General features: G+C 36.3%; 1 long non-coding RNA gene across 4 annotated transcripts in view; it reads left to right on the plus strand.

Moving 5' to 3' along the window:
• The first annotated feature begins 7,538 nt into the window (after window positions 1–7,538).
• The window catches only part of LOC113992403, a 69,688-nt gene continuing 52,329 nt past the window's right edge, over window positions 7,539–24,897 (plus strand). For 3 of the 4 annotated variants that reach the window (XR_005564247.1, XR_005564246.1, XR_005564245.1), the window contains exons 1-3: window positions 7,539–7,622; window positions 10,680–11,101; window positions 11,831–11,908. This is a non-coding gene — a long non-coding RNA (uncharacterized LOC113992403). Of the gene's footprint in view, window positions 7,627–10,679; window positions 11,102–11,830; window positions 11,909–24,897 lie in introns of all 4 variants that reach the window. The other variant, XR_005564248.1, reaches the window with a different exon arrangement.

A 24,897-nucleotide genomic window follows, 5' to 3' on the forward strand; every position in this document is an offset into this window, starting at 1 on the left:
CCACTGATTTTATGCTTGGTAGGTTTGCAGAGGAAGAGACTCTGTTTTTACTTCTACAGCATTTCTAATCGAATTTTGCTGAGTCTCTAACCCCATTTCATTTGTAGTAAATATTGTTTTTCTTTCCTAAATTCTACTTTTCTCTGAATCATTTAAGGGAACTTAAGTGTTAAGGGAATTAACCTGAGTACATTTAAAGCTCAGTTGATCCTTGTAATTTTTGTTCAATTAAATAATGTGTAAATCACAATATTTTAAAGAAAATGCATAAAGGTGTTTTATGAGACAGTCAAACTATTTCTACTAACCCAGAGGACAAGCACCAAGTAATTATATTAATTTTAAAATTCTTTTGGGGACTTCATGCAAGCAGCTTTTCTGAGCTCCCAGCTGTAGCCATCAACTTCTGCTGAGACTGAAGTCTGCCTTGCCAACAGACATGTGCATTAAGCCCACCTGAAATCCTCCAGTGAAGGAAGCTGCGGGAGCCAACAGGATCCGAGAAGGAGCAACATACTCCTTTGTGCCCTATTACATGGTAACTGGCCATTTGGTGAGCTGCTGTTATGTATCACCTCTGACTGCAGCACGTTGATACCTGCTGCTGAGGTTAGCTGTCAGATGTGGAGCTCTGGAAGTTATTCCATGAATCTTCAAGAGACAGTTAATTATGCCTTCTCCTTTGTATGACAATAATGAATGGGCTTTGTCAGCAAGTCAGATAGCTCTAATTGTAATAGCTACAGCCATTTTGACAGCTTCAAACGCTTAACTGATTTTTTTAAATAATTTTTTTTTAATTGGTATGTACAGAAAAAGAAAAAGCTGCTGGTAAAGTTATATGAGAACAGATGGTTTCCTTCTCTCTCTGAAATACTAGTGGAAGATAATAACAAACTTTTCATATCTTATGCAGTAATTTATTTTTATTCATTTGCTGTACCCAGAGTACTTCTTTTGGGCTCAAGTCATGCTTGGTTTTCTTGCTTGCAAAGAAGAACATCGGTAGCTCCTGAATCACGGAACCACAGAAAGGGTAAGGTTGGAAGGGAACCACAGTGGTTCAGCTGGTATGAACTGCCAAATTTGGTTGTCTGGTTGTTGACAGATTGCATAGAGAGCTGCACTTTTAATTCAATTTGCAGCAGCGGCTATTGATTTATTGCTGGGCATTTTACTGATACGGTCTCATTTTTTCAGCATAGCTGACCTTTTCTAGTTTTACTGGTCATTCCTTTATGTATTAGTCCTTTTCCTGAAGGCAGTTTTTCATTTTCCACTGTTGCATTTCTGTGGTGGGAACTTGCTGAGGGGAAACAGAATTGTATTGTATAGCCTACCTGGCAGGTTTCCATGCTGAGAGTTAACACTCTCTTAGTGGCACTCATTTATATGAGCAACCACAAATAAGAGGTAAAGATGAAAGAGAAATATCAAAAGCCAGGTTTTGCTTTGGGTTCAGATCTGAAAGTCCCAGACTATTCCTGAGTCTTGTGTGTTCTGCCTTTGAGTTTGTAACCACATCCTTCAAGTTCAGCGCCCTTCATGGCTGACTTCCACTAGAAACCCCTTTAAGTTCTGTCTCTGTGCTTAACATGTCTCACTACTGTGAAAAGTGATTTATTATTCAACAAATGTGTCCTTTTCTGTATTCAGTGACATATCTGCTGACTTCAGTTATAAAAGTAAGATATGCTGCATTTACTCCGTCTAACAAGGCAATGTGAGCACAGCCAGGAGAAAATAAGGTGAATTCTAACCCATCTTGTACATCATCAACAATTTAGTGCAGTTGTTTCCAACAACTATCTACCAGGAAACTGGGCACATTGTGAGGCACCATGGATAAGCACAAACCCGTAGAACTGTAATGGCTACTTATCACCTGAAAAGGTAAAAATGTTCTGAGGAAGCAACAATAGGTAACTGCCATTGGCTGTTGTAACTGGAAAAACAGGAGAACAGTCTGGAAATTTAGAAACTTGTCTAAGAGCATAGAAGAAATCATTATCTATTGGATGTCCCAGGTTAAATTAACATCTATTGGACGCTTTGAAGTGGTGGTATCTTATTCCCTCTCATTTCTCTATTACATAAAAATGCCCTAATTTTTATTCAAAATGGAACTTTTCTCCCTGAGAATTTTCCCTTGTGAACATGGTTTTCCTATTATAAAGAGGTTGAGCTTTCTGCATGACCTCTCTTGTGAGATTCTGAACAACTACTATGGGTGCCTGTCTGACTCCAAACTCATCTTGACTCAGATCACCTTGAAATGACACTTTGTTATTTATTTGTCCTCCTCTGCATCTACTTCTGGGGTCAGTTATGTCTGTTCTTCCCTTTGAGACGTTTTGGCCCTTGTCTGGATTCTGTTTACTGTGCTTTGTGCCGTATATATACATAAAAGTATTTTATTATGAGTATATTTGCTCTTACACTGTTGATACAACTTTTTAACGGTGTTAATTTTGTAGTAACCAGTACTGTTACAGTTGTGCTGGTTGATGCTACTATTGAGTGCTGGTATTATTGGTTGTCCCTGTATTATTGCGTTCAGATAGTAATTACTAAAGGTTCCCATTCAGATTTCAACCTTTTTAATTTTGTTTTGAATTCAGTTGAATGAAGATCCTTGTCATATAATCTAAGTTTAACTTTAATTTGGGCTAATCTAGAACCAGCCTGAGACTTCATTATTTACCAAAGTTAGTGTTGCAAATGCTGGACTGGATTTTAGTTCTGTGTCTCAATAGAATATGCTAGATGGAAATACAAAGAATGTTAAAAATAGCATTTGGGTTGCAAGTAGGAAAACCTCATGCGTACCATTTCGGAAAACATCCTCATTTCATATTCAGTTTTAATGCATTTTATTTTTGGAAGGAACAATATTTCAATTCAGTATATTGTGTATGGTGATGTATTATTATTGGTGATATAATAATATAAAGCAACTTTCAGTGAACAGTGAAAATTGAACCATGTGATAGGTAACCATAGAATCACAGAATCATAGAATCAACAAGTTTGGAAAAGACCTCTGAGATCATCAAGTCCAACCCTTCATCCAACACCCTCGTGGTTACTAGACCATCCACTAAGTGCCACATCCAGTCTCATCTTAAAAACCTCCAGGGACAGTGAATCCATCACTTACCTGGGCAACTCATTCCAATGTCTGATTACTCTCTCTGTAAAAAAATTTCTTCCTAATATCCAACCTAAACCTCCCTTGGCACAACTTAAGACCATGCCCTCTTGTCCTGCTGCTGGTTGCCTTGGAGAAGAGACCAATGCCCATCTGGCTACAACCTCCTTTCAGGTAGTTGTGGAGAGTGATGAGGTCTCCCCTCATCATGCATAGGATGCATATCCATGGTTACATGTTTCGGGTTACACATGTTCAAAGACAAACATTTGGAAAAAAATGTAGTGCTTTTAAACCTGCATTTATTGGAAGACATAGAGACTCCTTCCAGTACAAAAACATAAGGAGGTTTTGTGTACATGCTTTACAGTTCTCCCCACTGTTCTCAGAATTATCATCCACTGTATCTCTGGGAAAAATGCATCTCAGATTCATTTAGCACTCCTGTGTGGCTAATGAAACTATGAAATAAAAGATGCCTATTCCTGCTTTGGCCTGCATGGTTAATATTCTCACATGTAAAGCTGATAATGCACCAACAGTTTTGATTGGTCATTTATCTCTTGAAAAATGATGTTTCCAAGTAGGTGAAATGTTGTGGGAATTCAGGTCACATTTCCCAAATAGTCTGAATACAAGCAGATGACCAAACATCATGAACTATGAAGGTGAGTCAAAGGAATTGCAAAAACATTCTAGGACATATGGAATAAAATTACTAGCCTATTTCCATGGCAAGGTTTGTGATGGTGACGTGGTTTGAGCCCCAAAAGCCAATTTTTCAACCCCCCCCCAGATTCGCCCAAATGTGAGAAAAGTTTCACACAGGCACAAACTCAGCATGGGGAATTATATAAAAATTTATTGCTAACAGAATGAAGTAATATATATACAACAATCCTAACTAATTTTCCTATGATAAACCAATGTATTTACACAGACCACCCCTCCCTCCCCCATAAAGTCCAGGAGGAAAAGAAGCAGTCCTTTACTCTCAAGGCCACAACTCTAATTCGCAGTAGTTGGAAAATCTTTTCTCTTTCTCTCTTCTTTGGAGTGCAGAGGGGTCTATCCCCACTTCTCTCCCCTCAGCCATGATTACTGAGGGTCTTACCATGGACTTCGGGGGAACACTCGTCTCACCATGTCTTTGCCACGGGGTACAAGGAGTTAAAGCTTAAAGTCTTTATCCCTTGCTTCGTGGAGGTTCCTTCCACGGGAGTTTTGGGGGGTCCCTAAGCCTGAGGCCACCCCTCCTTTCCCAGGTCTCTCTCTCACTGACCTCATAGCTCTAATTCGAACTACGCCAACAATCTTCTCTTCCAGTTCTGTGTAATATGTCTGTCATGGTTTGAGATAGTCCCAAATGTCATTTCTGCAGAGGCATATTAAGCTTTTAATTGGCTGAGCACCAAAAATACATCTTCCAACCATCTTCCAGCTCCAGGGGGGGGCTTTCAAACCACGACAGATGATGAATCCATAGTAGACATAAGATTTCCAACGTTTCCAGCTGATTCAACACCTAAACCTGCCAACACATTTGTGGATATTGTTTGTAGAGCCTTGCTCTAAACCTTTGTGGTGTACCAAAGCCCTACAGCCTGAAACAGAGCTTTAGGACAAAATCAATGAGAATCACTTTCTGTAAAGTTCCATATCTGTTTTCCTTTGAAGATTTTAAGTCTCATCTCTCACTGAATTTCAACACCCAAAGTCACTGCTAGTGATGAAAATTTTTGACTCAATGGACATCTACCTATTGCTTTGAAAAGGTTACTCTACAAAAGCAATTGCTTGTAATAGGTTGGTGAGTGGTACAGATTGCAAAAATGTTGGTAAAATACAATATTTGCATGCAGGTTAAAACATTGACAGGAAGGCCAACAGAAAATACAAGGCTGAAGTTCGCTGTGCAAGTATAACAGGAGACAAGGATCTTGCAAGCATGACTTAGTGGTCCTGTGAAATGGTTTTGCTTCATGAAATTATGGTTTAGGCAAAGCATGAGAACTGAAATTATAGTGAAAAAACTACAGAAAGATTCTGTAAGATTTCTAAATGTCTTACTATGTAAACATCCATTATATTCAGCAAGTTTATATGACAAAATGACAGCATAAATAGCTGTGAAGTTTCCATAATCTTTTTATGCATCTTTGTATGAACACTGTCATAATTTTAAACTTTTTATATGACTTTCTGTCATGTATTTTTAAATTACTGACACTTATGAAATCAGAGCAGCTCTTGCATCCAATTGCTGGTCTAGATTGAAGCTTGTAGTGTAAGTCATGCAAATAAAATTTTGCATATCGTCTAAAAATAGTTCATTACTAGTAATCAAAAACCTCAACGTTGTATATTTTCTCAGTCCTTGTGTCAAGAGCAATGGAGAGCAATTCACTCTGAGATTTATAGCCTGTGAAATTAAACATTTTTAAATCACTGTACGTATTTGCTCATATTTTGCAAACAGAGAATTTAATTCTAGAAAATTACTTTTGTTTTCTATAACATTTCTTGTAATGACCTCTAAAGGCCAGGTATTGATGAACTGTGTTATTGCAATAATTCTTTTTCTTTCTTGGCACGTTTCATATTGTTTCAGAACAATCTGACTTTTTGTGAGAACATGAAATGTGGTATGAATATATTTGATTTATTTCCTCTTTAGCATTTCACTCACTAGCTTACGTTTATGATTGTGTTTCTTACAGTATATCAACCAAAGATGACCTTCAAGTGTGAAGCTTGGTTTCAGAAGACATTTGTAAAATTTTAGGATGTCATAGTAGATAGTAATAAGAATATAAATAAGTAAATAAATAAGTAATAAGAAAATAAATATTTTGCTTATTTTGCATAATTGTTGACCATATTTCCTAGCTTGATCAACTTGCTTCATGGAGATAATATGGACTGTAAACAAATTTTCAGAATGACACAAAATACTGTTAAAACTGGAAATGTATTTGAGAACTGCAGGCTGCTATAGAATTATAGGACCTTGATAATTTGACATGTGTGACCTAAAAAGAGAAGAAAGAGGAAGTGCTTATTCAGACTATTTAAGACTTCCTTTTCTTATGTGCTCTAATTAAAGATTTTAGCAGTTGATGAAAAAAGTAATTTTAAAGGAGCCTTTACCTATTTAAAATTATAAAGGGTGCTAAAATTAAATGAAGGAAAATGAAGGTGTGAAGACTAACAAATATCTTTGAGAAAAGTACACAAACTGGGCAAAAAAGTAGGTAGTAACTAAATTATGTAGATTATACATCTAAATATCTGGATCTATCTCTGTACTTTTTTAGTCTAAAAAAGATAATTCTAGTACTTTCAAAATGAAAAATTTCTCTTTATTTTTCCCAAATATTTTTTTCTCATTGACCTTGTTTTTTGTTTTGCATTTATGTTGGTAAGAAAATACATATTTTTACATTTTCTGCTGACCAACCAGCAAAAACATTCAGAAAACATTAAAAACATTCTCCTAATGTAGGCTGCCCACTGTTCCTTCATTGGATTAAGCTATGGAAGAATGTGATCCAAACCAAAAGAATCCAAGGAGTAACTTAAAGGAGAAGAGAGACATCTGAATCAGAGGGTAGAAAGGTATTTTTTGCTTTGAGAGACTGATGTACCTGTGCAACAAGCTATGTAATTTAAAATATAACCAAGTGAAAGATGTATATTTTTAAGATCTTGATTTTAAAAAGTAAATAATCTTATTTTTTGATGCATTGTTCTAAGTCACTTAGATTTACTTTTCAACTCTTGACTTCATCAGGTTTCTAGATTTAGGTGTGTTGTGTGCAGCTATGTAGGTTGGTGAGCTCACTCAGCAAGGCTTTGTTTGGAAGCAGAACACAATCAAAAGGGGTTTATGAAGATATTAGCTGGAAGATAAGAATCCTCTTTGGGACTTCAGATTATGTGCATACTTGAGACACCCTTGTTATGGCTTGTTATTGGAAAGGAGAAGAATAGATACTTTCCTTCAGAGTAATCTTTATGAAAAATGTTGAACAAATGCACTAGCCCACAAGTATCTGGTATGCTCTCAGTGCTAAAAGAATAAAATAATCAATTTTATATTCTAAAAACAATTAAGGCTTGTTATAGGCAAAAATATATGTAGGCAAAATAGCATTTGATTTCATATTAAAAAAAAAGATTTGAGTAGTAAATATGGAGGATACAGAAAAGAGATGCCATCAGGTAAGATTAGGTTCATAGAGATCAGCTTTTTAATAAATGTAAATACTGTAAGAACATTGTTTGTTTTAAAGATAGGCATGTTACTACGGTAACAACTTCATGATTCAACATTGCAGATGTTCTCTTCCTTGAACAGTCCCCGCAGTGAGTAAGCAGGATGCATGCATTTGCCATCATTTCAAAAACCAGTCTCTGCAAGGCATGAGATTTGCATACTAATCGATGTTAAGGAATTTCCTGATGATGAGTAGGTAATTTTTAAATAATTATTTTACATTGATGTATTTTTGATTCTGTAATTTGTTAGTTTTGAAGAATTTAAAATACAATACCTTTTTTTTCTGATGAACGTTTATATAATTCCATTAACCTGGACATCTTGCAAGCCATAAATACATGTCGGCTTACTATATTGCTATATGTAGTGCTGTTAAGATTTGTTAAACAATTTGCCAGACTGGGAAAATTTGCTTCAGAAAAAGGGAAAACTCTTTCATACCAGTTCAAATTCCCATATACATTTAAAAGCCTTATCAGTAACTTAACTATAGTATTTTAATGTTTTTAAAGAAACTGGTAGAAATCTGTCTTTTAAATTTTTTTTGCCATATTCTTACAATAATGTTCTCTGGATGTGTTAAATTTTGATAACCTGACACTAAGATTAACACTTATTTGTGGGAAAGTAATTATTTAATTTAAAACAGTTAATACACTGCACGACATTCTTAGGAAGTTGAATAGGTCCTGTTGTCTTGTACCAAAGCCTTCTTAATACTGTGACAGTGTAGCAACTTTGCCTTCAGCTCTGAGCTATATATGATAAGAAAAGATTAGAATAATCCAACAGGTAGCCTGGGGTATAAAAATATCCCAGAATATGTGACAGCAGTTGATAAAATTCTATTCAGCTTTAAAAGACAAATCATCTTTGAGAGGAGGAGGCTCACAACTGGTTGTGTTTCCCTGAGGAGATAGTGTATGAAAAAGCATGTAATAATAGTTATTATCTAAAGATTCTATACTGAATCATGGAAATATCATTATTATCATGACAAGTAAAGATGTCATGATGTAAGCCAACACTGGACTGTGGTAACCTTTGAGAAATAACCATCCATTTCCTCCAAAAGCAACTGAGAAGCATATCAGACTTGCAATTTTTGATTGCACTGAAGAGTATCAAATTTGTTTCAAAATACTGTACCCGAACTTCAGTCCACAAAATGTGCCTTCAATAATTTGTTCTGTGTGACCTGACGCCAAGACTACCTACATTAGATTAGCTATTAACAGCTTCAGACATCATATCAGACACTGATATATTACCTGTTTAATAACCTGAACTGATGAAAGTGAGTGCTACTATGATGAAATGAATCCAGAAGACTGAAGAAATAACAACTCAAAAAGTTTTTTCTTTCTTGTCGCATCTTTATATATACAGCGTAGAAATTACGTATGTAGGGAATCTGGCAGTCAATTCAACATAGTTAGCACCACACATATACAGCAGAAAAAGACAGCATTTGCTAAAATATTTTGATGAAGCATGTGTTTATGGAATTTTGTTTATTTTTTCCTTTATCAGTAGTGTTTTGTGTTTTGCATGTTATCAATTTCCATGCCTTAACAGCTTTTCTATCATATGAATGATAGCTGTGAAGGGTGTATCACGAAATAAACTGCTGTTTTCTTTTTGTTCATTTGCATAATTTACAATATGTGGCTATCAGGAACAGAAAATGATTGTATTAGTGAGAATATTTTCATAATTTTGGTGAGGATTACCTGCGACTCTTAGCCTGACACAAGAAGATAAAGTTAGTTGCATAATTCAGAACTTTTGATGTAAAGACTATTTGCTAAAATACAACCATGCTGGAAAAAATTCCTGTCCAAGGTTGAATAAACTAAGTGTGATTTTTCTCTCAAGGGATTGCCTAAACAAAGATATGACCTCAATAAATATTAATTTTTATACTAAAATAGGAGAAAAGGCTGAGAAAAATATTCATATTTGTTTGGCATAATATCAAGGCACTCCTGTGTTTCAATATGTTTCTTTTAGTGTCTTTATGAGACAAACAGGCCCTATTGTGTAAAATTAATATATACTCTATTCAGAAGACTTTCCTTCTTTTCACTAGTGGCAGCCACAATAAATTACAGCACCTTCTGTCTATTTTTACTAACATTGCTAAATCAACTTATCTCCTGGATAACGAAAATATAAGTTTAAAATACAGAAAGTATTTCTCCTGATTCCTAATATAACACAGGAGTATTAAGCCAGTATGTTAAGCCAATATGAAGTGTATCATGTTAAAAACTGTGTGGCTATTGAAGTACTTGAATTAAAAATACATATAGTGTCCAAGGAACCAGTGATGAGGAAGCAAATTAAAAGGCCAATAATAATGGCGTTCGTGAACAGGTATTGATACAAACAAAAGATGCATAGAAACAGTTGACCGTTCTGATTCTAGTCCAAGTGTTATATGCCATGTAGGAACTTCGGGTATGTCATTGCATCTAACTCTTTTCAGAAGCTTGTAAATGTTAAAAGACATCATGTGATGGTCTATTGAAAGTTTAGAAAGGCAATACACTTCCTAGAAAGACTCCACTCCTTGTAGAGGACTGAGCGCTTCAAATAGACCTGATGCAAAGATATACTGCATAAAGCACCAACCAGAAATGTGTCATTTCAGGTCAGCTGACGAAATGAGAGCTGAGGGAGAACCAAGTGGGTAGAGGTGTAAATTTATTGTTGGCCCATGGAATGGCAGGTTCTGAGCTGCGGAACTGAAAAATATTGCTACTGTGGATACAATGAGTAGAAATCTATCATGAAAAGTGTTTAATTAAAACATTCTAGATATTTTTGAAAGAGGTAATATTATAAGTGTGGAGAACTAAAAAAAATATCTCTGAATAATCTTGAAGACTGGCACAGATTGCCTGAAGAGGCTGTGAAGTCTCTATCCTTGGAGTTACTTAAAACCTGGTTCTGGACAACTTGCTCTAAGTGATCCTGCTTGAGCAGACAAGTTGGACCACATGACCTCCAGAGGACCTTTCCAACCTCAACCATTATGTGATTTCAAGAATATAAATAAAAATTGCCATAAAAATATGAAGAGAAATTAATGACTATATAGATTGTGTGGTGGTTTTTTTTAAATAAATCAAACAGACTTATAGTTTGATTTGTAACCTTAATTTGTAACCTTAATATCCTCTTTATTTCTCTGTGGGTAGCTGACTCAATAATTAAAAAATTTTTGTGGTTATTTTTCAGCTATTGTTCCTCAAGGACATTGTGTTTTTCTGACACGGATGGTTACAGATGGTCCCACAGCAAGACCACCACAGGACATAGCTGAGCTAATGTGTGAAAACACATTTTAAAAAATGGTGATAAAGACCAAGGGAAAGGAACAGCAAGATCCGAGAACAGGTCCACGATGGAGCAGTCACACCTGAAGGAAATGAAACCTGTGGAGGACTCATGTTGGAGCAGAGGAAACAAGAAGGAAGGAGCTGCAGGAAAGAATAGTGAGAAACGAGTGTCAGAGAGAACATGCTGTGCCCTGACCCCAACCTACTGCACTGCCTATTGCCTCACCAAAGAGACTAAGCATAACCTACAGCAATAAGGACAGGTGTGGAGACTGGGAATGGGGAAGGAAGATGCCTGAAGCACAGCTGAGACTAGGAAAGGTGAAGAAAAAATGTCTTCCTTAGATGTTTGTTTCTTTTTTGTTTCCCAGTACTCAATTCAGTAATTAATGTTTTATACTAAGTTAAATTCTCAGTGTTGAGTCTGTTTTGCCTGTGATGGTAAAGCCATGAGTTTTTTTGCTCTTGTTCTTCCTATTTTTGTCCATTCCTGCTTGTGGGGAGTGCGTAAGAGGCTGTGTAGGCTGTGTGGGTGCTTGACTGCTAACTGGGGCCAGCCCACAACAATGTCATGGGTTGGCATCGTACGTGCAGCCTTTTTATTTTTTTTCCTGTGTTGCTAGTGGCTTAGTTTTGATGCAGAGGCAAAATTAAACTGCTCAACAGAAATTATTAAAAAAATAAGAAAAAATGAAATATTAAAAATCCCTAGGATACACTGTGAGAATAAATTTTCCAGGCATTCTGTAAGATCAGGATGTCGTGTTACGTTGACTTACAAAGGAAGAATCCCTTTATTTTTATTGATTGGAAGATCAGTCCATTGATAGCTATTAAAGACAACATTATGTGAGTAGTGGCTCAGGAAGTCCAAAAACTTAAAAGCACTGAAGTCTGGGAGAAGTAAGCTTGTTCTATTCTGGTAACTGTCTTCATCCATCCGCTTTTTAAGAGAGAGGTTATGTGGGTCTTTACTCCAATCCAGTACAATTACTTTAACTTCCTTATCTAGTCCAAGAAAACAGTGTAGTTAATTTTCTGTCTTTACAGAAGCAGTATTGGATAAGGAAAATGGAATGTGTTAGATCACGCATAACAGAACCAAAGAAGGAAAGTATAAAATCTCAGGTAAATATATTTCCTCCCTGCTTTCTAATGTTGCAATCCTTTTCCAGAGATTTTTTCATCTTTTCATTTTTTCATTGTTCCAATGAAAGTTAGCTTGGGCACTGAAAAAATAGTATGCAGTGGTATTCTTGATTTCATTGCCTCTCTCAAGATAAAGGAGACTATTTACCTCTCTAGTCTGTACTATGGGCTGCTCAGGAATGTTTGCACTTAGGAGGGTCCTGGAGCTGCTGAGCCAACCCTTGGCAATGTTGTGGGGAAAAGGGCTGAGATTTGACAGAGCATGTGAAGCTCTTTTTTGTCCTCTTCCTACCCCAGCCAATAACCGTGAAGCTGAGATAAACTCTTATGGAGGGAGGGGTAGGGAGATGCTTTTGAAGCAACAAAGGACTGCTTTGGGTACCAATAGATTATCCAGAATACATACTGAGATGTGAAGAGCACAGCATCTGCCTTTGTGTGACAACCATGAAATTGCATCTTCCTACACATTGCCGTCCTTGTATAAGTATCCCAGAACAACAGGTACTTGAATTCATTCTGGACAAAATGAAAATTAAAATGTAGTTCAGCCTCTACTAATCTTTAAGTTCTATCAGAATGCTATGATTCAGAAGACAACGCTCTTTATTTTAAGATCTTATTGTCTTAAATACTCTTCTCCATGCTTAATATTGGTTTCACATAAATAACAGTATGAAAATCAATGTAAGTGTGATTTAAAAGAATTTTATTAACTTCAGTGAGACATTGGGTTTAATTCTGTTCTTAGCTGTTCTATTTCTTGATTCACAGCAGAGAAAACTTTTCCTAACCATGTATGCATCCTACTGCTCGAGCATTAAAAAAAAGTTGATGAAGTTTTGCATAATTTGCTAGGCAAATAGAAATTCTAGAAGTTTGCTGCATTTGATGTTGTCTTCAGCATTATGTTAGTTTCTGAATGCATTGTAGTTGTCGGTATGTGGAAATATATTTGGTACAAAGCACAATACATTTTTGGCAGCTGGTATGTTCTCGTAAGTGTCACACGATACAAACATGACTAGTAGATAATTGACTCATCGTTAGCTGACTATCTTGTTGACATGTTTTACTGGACCTGATTTATTTACTGTTTTTGAGAAGTTACATAAATTTCTTGAAATAGCTATTAGAGAATCATACAATGGTTTGGCTTGGAAGGGACCTTAAAGATCATCCAGTTCCAAAGCCCCTGCCATGGGCAGGGACACCACCCACTAGACCGGGTTACTCAACCTGGCCTTGAATACTGCCAGATTTGGGGCATCCATAACCTCCCTGGGCAATCTGTTTCAGTATCTCACCACCCTCACAGTAAAGAGTTTACTCCTAATTCTAATCTAAACCTACTCTCTTTCAATTTTTACTCATTTACTCCTTGTCCTATCCCTACAGTTCCTGATGCGTAGTCCCTCTCTAGCTTTCCTGTAGGCCCCTTCAGATCCTGGAAGGTTGAGGTATCCACCAATCTTCTCTTCTCCAGGATGAACAGCCCTGACTTTCTCAACCTATCTTTGTAGAGGACATGCTCAAGTCCCCTTATCAACCTCATGGACCTCCTCTGGACTTGCTCCAACAGTTCCATTCATTTTAACTCTTTTGTTCGAAACTAAAGCAGATTAAAATCTTTAAAGAAGATCAACTGTGTTTTCATTACTACAGTGCTCTTAAGACACTATTGGAATTCTCAAACCTAGGAGTTGATAGTCTATTTTAACAACACTTTGCAAGTGATCTTTAATTCATGATACAAACAGGCAAACTATAGGGTTTTTTTTAAGGAAGAGTAACAGAGATGCTTTCTAGGGTGCTGTGTAATCCAGTAAACTCAGTCAGAGGGATACCCTGGCTTAGTAAACACTGAAGGGGAAAAAAGGCTATTGCAACCTCTGCAGTCTGAAATGAATGGGTACTAAGGAGATAGTCTGCTCTAAAGAAGTAGAAGTGTCGAGCTCTTTCATTCTAATTGAGTCTGAAATGGATAAGTCCAAAAGACCACAGACACAAAAAGAAAAGTTTCATTAATAGATTCTCACTATTCAGGTTACGGATTTGTTTAACATCCCTCCTCCACAAAACGAAGGTCTACCTGTGGCTGGTGCTCAGCTGCCTTGAATGTGGGGGCTCCTAAAATACTCATGAGGCAGGACATTGAGAAATTGATGTGATAATATGAAGAATATAAGAAAGGGAGAAGATACTGGAAAACTGTATTCAGTTTTCACAGCTATATAGCAACCTGGGGGCACAAGTCAACATTTTCAATGAATTCAAGACTACTGGATTGGGTTTTTTTCGGTACTTTTTCTGTGAGGAGTAGTCAATCATCACTGACTAGAGTCATCATTGACATAGACTACCTGGCATTTTTTACAGTCTGTACAGAATTCAGTCATGGAATAAGCACCAATAATGACCTGCACATCTACCTCACCTATTATAGTGTTCAAGTTTGTCTCTACCTGTTTTTCTGCCTTTGTTAATGATCATCAGAGTAATGTTGCCTAATTAACTGAATTTATGGAATGGTGAGGACATAGTGGCCATACATGATGAAGGGAGGGGATAGTCAAGGAGCACCTTCTAGTTGGCAAGGTCAGCTGAGAGCTGACTGTTCCAAAAGAGGCCTTTGTAGAGTTCTTCAGCTCAGGAGGCAGAGCGAGGAAGTGATTCTGATGTAGAAGACAGACTGCTATCTTGCTATGACCATAGTGTGTATGTAGCAGACTTGGAATCTGCCTGCAGCAATTGAAGTGTTTTGTTTCAGTTCATGAATTAGCTTTAATATTTTTCTAAACGGTATGAGAAATTAACTGGAAGATGATTTCTATCTCCACCCATGGGTCTTAATGCCTCAGAAGTGAGATTAGAACTCTCTCTAGTTCTCTGCTAGATATTGTGAGCTCTGCCTGCTGTCATAGCTGTCATAGAAGAAACACTTTATTTTTCTTTGTGAATTTTTGGCTCAAAAATATACAGAGATTGAGCAAAGGAACTCTACAGAGGCCCCTAGAACTTGCCAACCCACTATAGTCCTGGCAGAACCTAGCTTTTATTGTTTTATTATAGCAAAACTGCATCAGTTCCAAGTTACACATATGGAGAACTATGCCAGCTAAAACTTTTATCAATTACACCAATGCATTCATGTCAAGAAAATTAATTTCTCTCTAGTAAAGACATGAGATGAAGAAAAACTTTTATTTCTTGTTTACGTAACATTGTTTTCAATTAGCAGGGTCCAGATGTTCACACATTTTAAAAGCACCTTTTACACTCATTTGGGCTTCTTATTAGAAAACACCAGTGGATTATGTTCCAAAAACCTTTTTCTCCTTTCTGGAATTGAGGTTGGATTAACTGGCTTTACTCCTCACATTGCATACTGTAAGACTTTGTTCATATGTATTTAGTTTAGTGCTATAAATTCTACTATTAAGCACATGTGAAGTTCATTGTGCATAATAAATTTATTAACTTGTAATTTTTAAATTTTAAATGAGAAAAAATATTTTCATATGTTTTTGTTATAAACTTCATAGTTGTCATCCTTCTGTGGCTGTCAGGAGTTCATCTCTTGAAGTAAACCCTTTAGAATTGGAACTGAAATGAGTGCTGAATCTGGAGGTTCCTGATTACCATTTAGATAAAAATCTTCATGTTTTTAGGGAATAATTTTCCCTGCTGACTAGATTTTCACCAGAGATCTTTCACCAGAGCAGCACAGTGTCCAACTGGCCAAATTGCCTTCTTTTTATTTTCATGCATTAGGCTAGTTTTAGATTTTTTTTTATTTAAGGATAATTTTTTTGGAAATGTATTTTTGCAGCATACTCTCAATTCAGGGTAGTTACATTCTCCAAAACACTGATTTTCCATGCGTGTAAATATCATTACCATGGATCATTAGTGAGTTTAACTTACTTGGACAAAATCTTACTGAGATGTAGTAAATTTTCATAAACCCCTATTAATTAGAATTGATTAGATTTTTAATTAGAACCTTAAAGACAATAATTATTTTGAGATGTGTAAGAATATATGTTATTTTTCGGACTTTTAAGTGTATTTTTGAAAACGTGTATAGCACTTCCTGGTTTCTTTTTATTCCATGAGAAAGGCAGTTTATTTAGGAAAGTACTAAACTCATTGTCTTTGCAATCATGATACATTTTCAAAAATTTTAAACTGGACAGATTAAAAATGGAATACACACCCCTATGAGCTTGTTTCTTTTGTAGCTCATTGGGATATATCACTTTTTTGTTTCTGTGATGTAGGATTAGGTGTACTTGGAAAAAGGCAATATTTAACTACAATAGTTGACCAGAAAATGAAACTTATCCCTATGTTAACACCCTATGTTTGGGTTAAGAATACTTTTATGATTTCAGAGATAAAAAACGTGACATAGTTCACACCCTTTCTCAGAAAGATGGATTAGACAGTGGAGTGGACTGTCCAGAAAGGTGGTGGAGTCACCATCCCTGGAAGTGTTTAAGGAAAGACTGGATGTGGCACTTGGTGCCATGGTCTAGTTGACATGGTGATGTTTGGCCATAGGTTGTGCTTGACCTTAGAAGTCTTTTCAACCTAATTCATTCCATGATTCTGTAATTCTCTGATTTTTGCTGTTTAGCTGAAAATTGTACTGACTCTTATGTCAAGATTTTTTAAAGTTATGTGGGAAATAAGATCAATTTTAAGCATTCTTTTAAAATATAAGTTTTATTTTGTGTTTTACTGCATAATTGCTTAATTAGTATCTAGGTTTTTTTTTTTGTTTGTTTGTTTTTTTTGTTGTTGTTTTTTTTCTTTTTGTTTGTTTGTTGGGGTTTTTTTGGATTTTTTTTGCAGGAAGGAGGTAATACTTGCTCTACATTTGTACAAGAGAAAACAGGTAAAAATGGGATATTCTTTACTAAATCCTTATTCTTGGTCAATGTTTTTCTGAAATTGTTTGGGGAAGACAAATCTGATAGGACAAAATTATTGGCATTCATGAGGTGGTCAGAGAGGATTTTTAACCCAACAAAATGGGAATCAGCTCTTTGCACATTCAACCCAAGTGTTAAACCAAGCGAAAAGCCATTGTTTGATTTACCAAGGCATTTCTAATCCAGAGAGGAGTCACACAAGATGTTTGTATAACTAGGGGCAGAATTAGTCTAAAAATTTCCCATCCTGGTTGTTTTTTGTGAGGAAGTCAGGTACTGAATGTGGACTTTCAAGCTCTATTTAAGTATGTTTATGTTTATAGAGCACTAGAATCACACCTAAACTAGAGCAGCCAGCAGCTCTTGTTTTTTTTTTAATGTGACGAGGAATTTGCCAGCACCTTTATGGCAGTATAGTGCAGTTTGATATGGAAAATGATAATATACAGGTACTGGAATGTTTCTTTTGCCAAGGTGTCACACAATAATTTGTCATATGCCATGACTCTGAAGTTAGACAGCTCTTCTGTTATTAATTTGGTGTCAGTTATGCAGTAAAACCGTGTTTTAACTGACAGTTTGAGTGGAAGAAACTGTAGAGATGTTCTCTTATGAAATGGCTGCCCTGAATTTTGTTATGTCACCAGAAGTCTCTGGTGAAATGACAGCTTTTTCACCTGGAACATTGCTGATTAGCACAAAGCTGCACTAATTGCTCTGGCAGAATGAAAGACATGCAAAGCTAGAATTTCCTTTACAAGATTTCTTTTGGGATGGAAAATATTAGCAGCTTCTGATAACTCTGTGATAGGAAAGAATTTATAGTCAAGTATTGCACTAGAAAATGTCTGTGCTGGAGAGAGTTTTCTCTTAAAATCGGGTGTTAGGTGTTTGCGTGTGTGTGCATACACACACATAAGTGTATGTGTATGCATTTATTCACAAAGATACAAAGAAAATGTGACCTCTGCATGTAAATAATTCTAGACACTAAATGTAGTAATTATTCTTGCCTTGGTTTTTAATTAATGCTTTATCAATCGGTGTCCTAGTTTGCTGTCCCGGGTCATATTCTAAGTCAGAAAGTGTGGCTACCTTAGTGACCTGGGATCATAGATATTGCTCTCTATAAAGCTGATATAACCAGTTGAATGTTATGTATTAGTGATGAAGAAATGTCCAAGTTTTTTTCTTATGGAAGCAATAGATTTAAAAATGAGCAGGAATATATCCTCTACCCCAAGTTTGAAATGAAACAGCCAATCACTGATTTTAGCCAAGGTGATACACTATTTACCTTGTAATGATAATGTATGCAAAGAGATACCTATTCTTGTCACTTTGCGTTATTAAAAGCTATTCTGATCAAGTCTCTGGTATTGCATTATTTATGACTTTATTTTCCATGGGAAATGAATAATAAGCCTAGCTCTGGTACTGTCTGAAGTAAGAGTTGTGTGGATGTGTACAGATATCCTTTAAATTTTAGTCAGAAACAAGATTACTGTTTTTTTTAAAAAATAATCTTTCCATCTTTGCAGACTCTAGTTACTGGAAAAGGTAAAATCTTTGCTAGAATAAAGTACATAAATAATAAAGTACATAAAGTAAGTTATTCTCTTCAGTAGGGATGTGTCCTCAGAATTGGTAGAGAGAGAACAACCAGATCACTGTCTGAAAATCTGGTACACTGAAATCTGGCATCTCAAACATGCCACTGGAATAATGATTGATGTATCTGTATGCACCTAGATTACTTATGTTTAAAAAGTTAAACAGTGGGGAACTCAACTTGATTTTCTGTTATGTTGGAATTCATAAGGTTCTGTTTAGAGGGAGAGAAGATACAGTCCACTGATAGCTTTTGTTGATGGCTTTTGTCACTTTGGAACATGAGAATAGCCTGAAAATCCTTTTTTAAACTCTACATTTTCTGTTCAGCAATCTCAGGAGACAGGACTATAGCCCACATAGATAACACAGTATACCTGTTATGCCAGGTCTTCCTGTAAGTGTCACAGGAGGGCTTGAGTCTAGGTTCCTAGATTCAACAGCTTCAATAGAGTTTCACCAGTTTACACTACTTTAATTTTTGTGCAATATGTGCCTACCTGGTAAAATGTACACAGGTGTTGTCAATATTGCTGTAGACACAAAGTGGCAGATTGCCCCAATATTCTCAGAATTATTAATCAATTTTTCTGACCCATCTACTTATTGAACACTGACTTAAAAGAAGAACAAATGAAGAAGGTTGCAAAGTGCTACAAAAAGCTGTATTTAAAAAGAGTTGTCAAATAGTGAAAGAGAGGCTGAGCCATTAATATCTCTCTTTGGGTGACCTTTTTTGGCCTTGTCTACTACTTGGACTTCAATTTCAGTGACTGAATTTTTATGCAATTTCTTTCCTCTACAGCTGGTCTACCTATGTACAACTGTTCAAATCAGATTAGAACATATGTTATTTCCTTCTTGGTGTTAGAGATTTTTCAAATGGTCTACTCTGTCCTTCTTTAATTTCCTTTACTCATTATAAAATGAGCACCTTCTCAATTTGTTCTTGGTAATTTAACTTGAACCAGTAACATAATTCGGAGCAGTTTCTTGCCTCATTCTTCCTCTACAAGTAGAGCATTTAGAGATTTACTGTTCTGTTTTGTTCGGTCATTCAGCTCCAGCGTGAAGGATCAAGTCTGCACTTGGGGAAGGAATCATCTACAAAGGCAACAAAGTGAGAAAAAAGGAGCTATTTCATCAAAACTAATTCTTTTAAATTAAAGCAAGAGACTAATATTCACAATGTTTCTGTTGGTTAGGACTCCCATATATACCATTTGCTTGTCCCCAAATTTGGGAGCTACAGGACAAGACAAGGCAATCTTCAAATTTACATAGCAGCACAAGGGTGTTACAGTAAGTGTGCAAATCCAGGTATAGACCCTAAAAAAAGGATGTTGATAGTGAAGGTCAGTCACTGCAGTCTGTCAGCTTCTCAGGGTTTTTTTTTGCTGCTTAGTATGGTGTAATTATTACTGCACTGTCATAATCTCTGCCTGCTGCCAGTGTTGTCTTCCTCATATGCCTGTCAACAAGTTGATGATGCATGCTCGGTGTTCATTAGCCCTTATACAATATTACTGACTACATCACACCAAAAATCTAACGTTCTTCAGTATGACATATTTAATTATGTCGTACTTCTGAAATTGCTACAAAATCCCCTAGATTCCCCAGAAGTGTCGCTTTGGCACTGTCAAATTTCTGAGCAGTCTTACAGTCAGACTGAGTTTTAAGAATGGTTTACCCTTATGACTATCCATCATACCTGCATGTGATGCGAAGTGCAGTGACCAGTCTGGTAGGAATATGCTAGTAGAAGCTAGTGCACATGGGAATGAAGCCTCATTTCAGTGTGGTGACTGGAAGCTCAATGAGAAGGGATTGACGTGGTGCCAAACATGTGGCCCAAAAGCTGTGTATTGTGCTGTGTTGGTGGTTCAGGTTGCTGACAGCACACACTATTTTTAGTTTGGTGAGCTGATGTTTCACAATATCTACTTCCTCTTTAGAAATTTGACTCTGTGCAGGGTGGCCAGTACTGCTCACAGGCACTTGCTGTGGCCTTGTGCACTCGTCTTGTTGGCACAGACAATGTGTACGCGGAGCAGAGTCTGCAGCTGGATGCGGTGTCCTGCTTTCTCTCGCTGCACTGAGCAGCCTGCACATGTGTGGTAGCAATGCCTTCGGCTTATTTGTGTTTCATCCATTCCTCTTACAGTAATTCAGTTTCAAGTTGTGGCCTGCAGGTATTTACTACGTATTTCACCATGCTTGTTAATATCTACTGTTTTTTACATTCATGTATTGTGTTTGGTGAAACCTGTTTTCTTGCTTTAGGCATCTAGTGACAACAGTATGTGCTACATAATCAGTAGCTGCTCTCAGCCAGCTGTCAGCATTGTGCTTACAGTTTTAACAACTATGCTTATTAGGTTACTGGTGCTAGAATATGATGTAGGACAGGTTTTTTGCCTTTATAAACTGCATAATCTGCAAATACTTTGAGTTCTTACTTGGAAAATGCTCAGCATGGGTTGACACAGGTAATGAAAAGGTCATTTAAAAAAAAATCAAGAGAATTGTGATTATATATTTATACCTGCAATTGTATCTGACAACTTGGAAACGCCAATGACTACTCCAGATAAAGTAGATCTGCAAAATTTTAGTCAGTTTGGATTTATAGTATTTTATATAAGTGGAAAGACAAAGCAGAACGTGAAGCCAATTTGTTCAGTGTTTTCCTGTACCCAAGGTTAAGGATAACTGGCTACAGTTCCCAGATCTAGATGGAGTTCTGATCTCAGTGAATTTGTTCTGGGCGCAGTGCTCATGTGATTTGACTTCTGATGCCTATTATAATTTGAACCTGATACCAGCATCAAATCTCAGAGGTATATATCCACATTTCAATCATTTTTAAAATTCAAGGTAATTGCTGACCACATCTGACAAGCACAATTGGCACAACCAGACACAATATTGTAATTACAACACAAATACAGAGATTATTTAATTGTTTTCTGCATTGTTGTAGGTGACACTGCTATGAGATACAATTAACTCTTTAATGTGAATATATGGGAATATGGAACTACTCTTCTACCTGCACAATTCATCTTATCAATTCTTTTTGAGAGTTTATACCATCTGTCTGACAATTCAACTCATACAGATAATAATGAGATTATTACTTGAGTAACTGTGCCTTTCTAGGAAAGATCCAGTTTTAGAAACCAACGATTCACCAGAATCAAACTTGTTTATACCTGCTTGGGAAAAGCCAATAGCTGAGTAGCAAACTTTCCACTGTTTCAAAGTTCACACACACACACACACAAAATTGAAGTGAACATTCTCAATGTTTCTATGACTAATTATCTTGTGCAGGTGCCTTCACACCACCATTAAACCATATCACAGAGGAAGACTATTACAGTTATTCTGCAGGATAATTTTAAATATCAACAAATAATTTAACGTATCTTTGTATTATTAAAAAATAATTGTATAATATTTGCTAAGTAGAAAATTAGGTGACTTTGAAGCTGACAATTATCTCTATGTGTGTGTGCATGGCTTTCTGATCCCGATTCTTTTTAGTCATATAAATTTGGTATTTATAGTGTTTGTTATTTTTTCTTTGTCATGAAGTATTACTGCTGATCTGTGCACTAATTAGTTTTGTAAAATATGCCCTAATAGTAGTCTGTATTTAAACTTAGATATTAGTTGCCCAGAGTATATGGTTTTGTTAATTCTCTTATTTGGAGATATAATGTCTAAAAATCAGAAGTAGCAGCAAATGCTATTTCAAGCTATCATTTTTCTCTGCCAGTTTCTCTGCTGGTTGTTTTTCTAAACTGAAGTTGTTTTTATATATTTTGCAACTGGCATTCATTAAATAATCTGGACCATTTCTGAGACACTGTGAATGTACTAAGGAAATCTGGAGGAAAAAGTTATTAATTCAGCTATTAATTTTACTTCATTAAACTGAAGGTAGAATTGGCAGCTGCAAATGAAATAATTTCACTGAGTTCTGGGTTCAGAAAGGTTCTTTGGAGTTTTTTTTCTGTGAGCTGATATACCTCAGGGTTCTGGTTTTAATGATTGTGCTTTATTTTAATTCTCTGCCTCATTTCTGTGCAAAGCTAGCTCTGGATGCATGTGAGCAGACTTTAAAAATGTATCATGATAATAGAATAATTAAACTATTAATCTTCCTATATTTCTGAAGGTTGGTAATGCATCTTCTTTAGTTAAAAGGTTCATTGCCTGGTCCCAGGCTTAAAAATAAGCCTTAGGTTTTTTGTGAGCTAGAGGTTTCCTCAGGTCAGCACTTGACACAGACTAATACCATCGCCAAACCTCTGTAACCCATGCCCTGTAATCATCTATGACTAATGTAGAAGAGAAGACAGAGAAGTGGGGGACACAGACAGAAAGGATCAAAAGGGATGTAAAGCTTTACACATAAAAAACTGGGTTAATAAGCTCATAATTATTTCAAAGAATAGGAATATAAAGGTGTCTTGGATTGCTGGTAAATTTCCCTGGTTTTCAAGCAGTGTTGCTCCACAGGACAGGCAAAGCAAGATGTTCTTCTAAGGCTTCTATGTCAGATCTCCCAGACCACAAAACTTATTCTTGTAGTGACCTCAAGCAGTTTGGGAGAACAAAATCCTTTATAATGGCAAATATGCTGCAAATATGCTGCAAATAAGGGTCCAACTGTATGTGAAAAAGCACATGTTCACAAAGCATGGTGACAGTACCTCAAAACTCATTATTTGCCATTAGCATAAAATTGTATTTGGTTTTTTTAGTTTTATGTAAGTTGACATAAGAGTTGTCTGCAGTACATCAGCTAGCAATGTGTAGTATTTGTAAATAATGACAAGCTCTGTGTGTATAAGATACAATTTTTTACAACAGCAGAAAGAGGTTTATTGATGTATGTGCTGCTTGGGATGCTCTGAACAGGGCTTTGTCACCAAGTTTAATGACACTGCTATTGTTTTAAGTTCCAGCTCTTTTTCTCCCCCTTTTTTTTTTTTTTTTTTTTTTTTTTTAATTTTCTACTAGTGCTTGCTATCTCTGGATAATAGATGTAGATTTGAAAACACAGATGGATCAGGAGCAGAAATTTTCAAAATTAGCATAACTCAGTGAAACTCAAGAAATGCTGTTATGTCTTCAGCTGTAGGTTTCTGCACCTAAATTCTTTTTAAGCCTTCCCAGAAATCTAGATTTAGCAGCTAAAAGGAATAAATTGCAAATATTGCCTGGTATGTCAGTAAATAATGGCTTCCTTCCTGGGATTTTATATACTTCTCAGGTCTTGAATATCAGTTGCTTTTTCTGTCCTTTCCCCCCTATCTTCCCATGCCAGTCGAAGAAGTTTGGTGTTCAGTGTACAGCATGCACACTTAATTTGTCTTGCAATGAGTCTGGATTTTAAAACACCTGGAAAGACTCTGTGCATGTCGAATTTTCATGCAATTTAATAATATGTTTGACTAAGTGGTTTTTTTTTATTACATCTGTCAGTTTTCTCTACTCCTGAGGGGTTTCACACTGCAGAGTAATAACAGTTAGAAGTTATCAAAAATAACATGGATTAACAGTTTTTGCATTCTATGAGTGGTTTTGCTTTCCACATTGAATTTACTGAACCTAAAAGTAATGCTGCCAACTGAAAAGAATGTGATAGTTATTATTTGATGCTTTATGTGTATCTAAACCCTTCCTATCTTTTGTGTTAAAACATGCTCTAATACGATAAGCGGAAAATACTACTGGGAAAAGATGAATATAGGAAAAGTGTGTGAATTATATTAGTGGAATTTTTAGGTTTTAGTTTTAAGCATCTTTGTAAGATGCTTAAAAAATTAACTGTTCATTGTACTCAGCCACCCTTAAAAATGATATATGCTTACTGCTACTATTTTTTAGTATTTTTAACATTTATAACATATATTTGGAGTAAAACTTTTATTTTTTAAGGAGAGAATTAAAAAGCCTCCTTTGATGTGAACTGAGGGTTTTTTAAGTTAAAGATGAAAGTATGTAATTTCAACTTTAAGGTGTATTATTGGCCAAGTATTTACCCTGTTGCTGCACTGTGATCAGGAGCAGTCTTAAGGTTGAAGTGTCTGAGGCTATTCACCATCTGTTTCTAGTGTGCCCATGCTTGGCCCTAAGGATGTCCCGCAGGCTACCCAGCCTGCCTGCCTGCCTTCGGCTGTCAGACCCATGTGCTCATGGAGACCCACATGCTGCTGCTGCTGAAAGTCTCAAATCATGGACACTCTGCTGCTGTGACTCCAGAGCCCACTCAGCAGAGGCACGCAGGCTGTTTCTGGAGAAAGGACATTGCAGAGGCAGTGGACTATCACGTTTTGTGATCCTGGTGGAGGCTGCTCTCCATGTCACCTGGAGTAGGCAGGAGAGCTGAGGTCCTAC

Source organism: Pipra filicauda, unplaced genomic scaffold (genome assembly GCF_003945595.2).
Source record: "Pipra filicauda isolate LSUMZ 115617 unplaced genomic scaffold, ASM394559v2 scaffold29_size4552773_pilon, whole genome shotgun sequence".
In the NCBI taxonomy this organism is placed as follows: Eukaryota; Metazoa; Chordata; class Aves; order Passeriformes; family Pipridae; genus Pipra; species Pipra filicauda.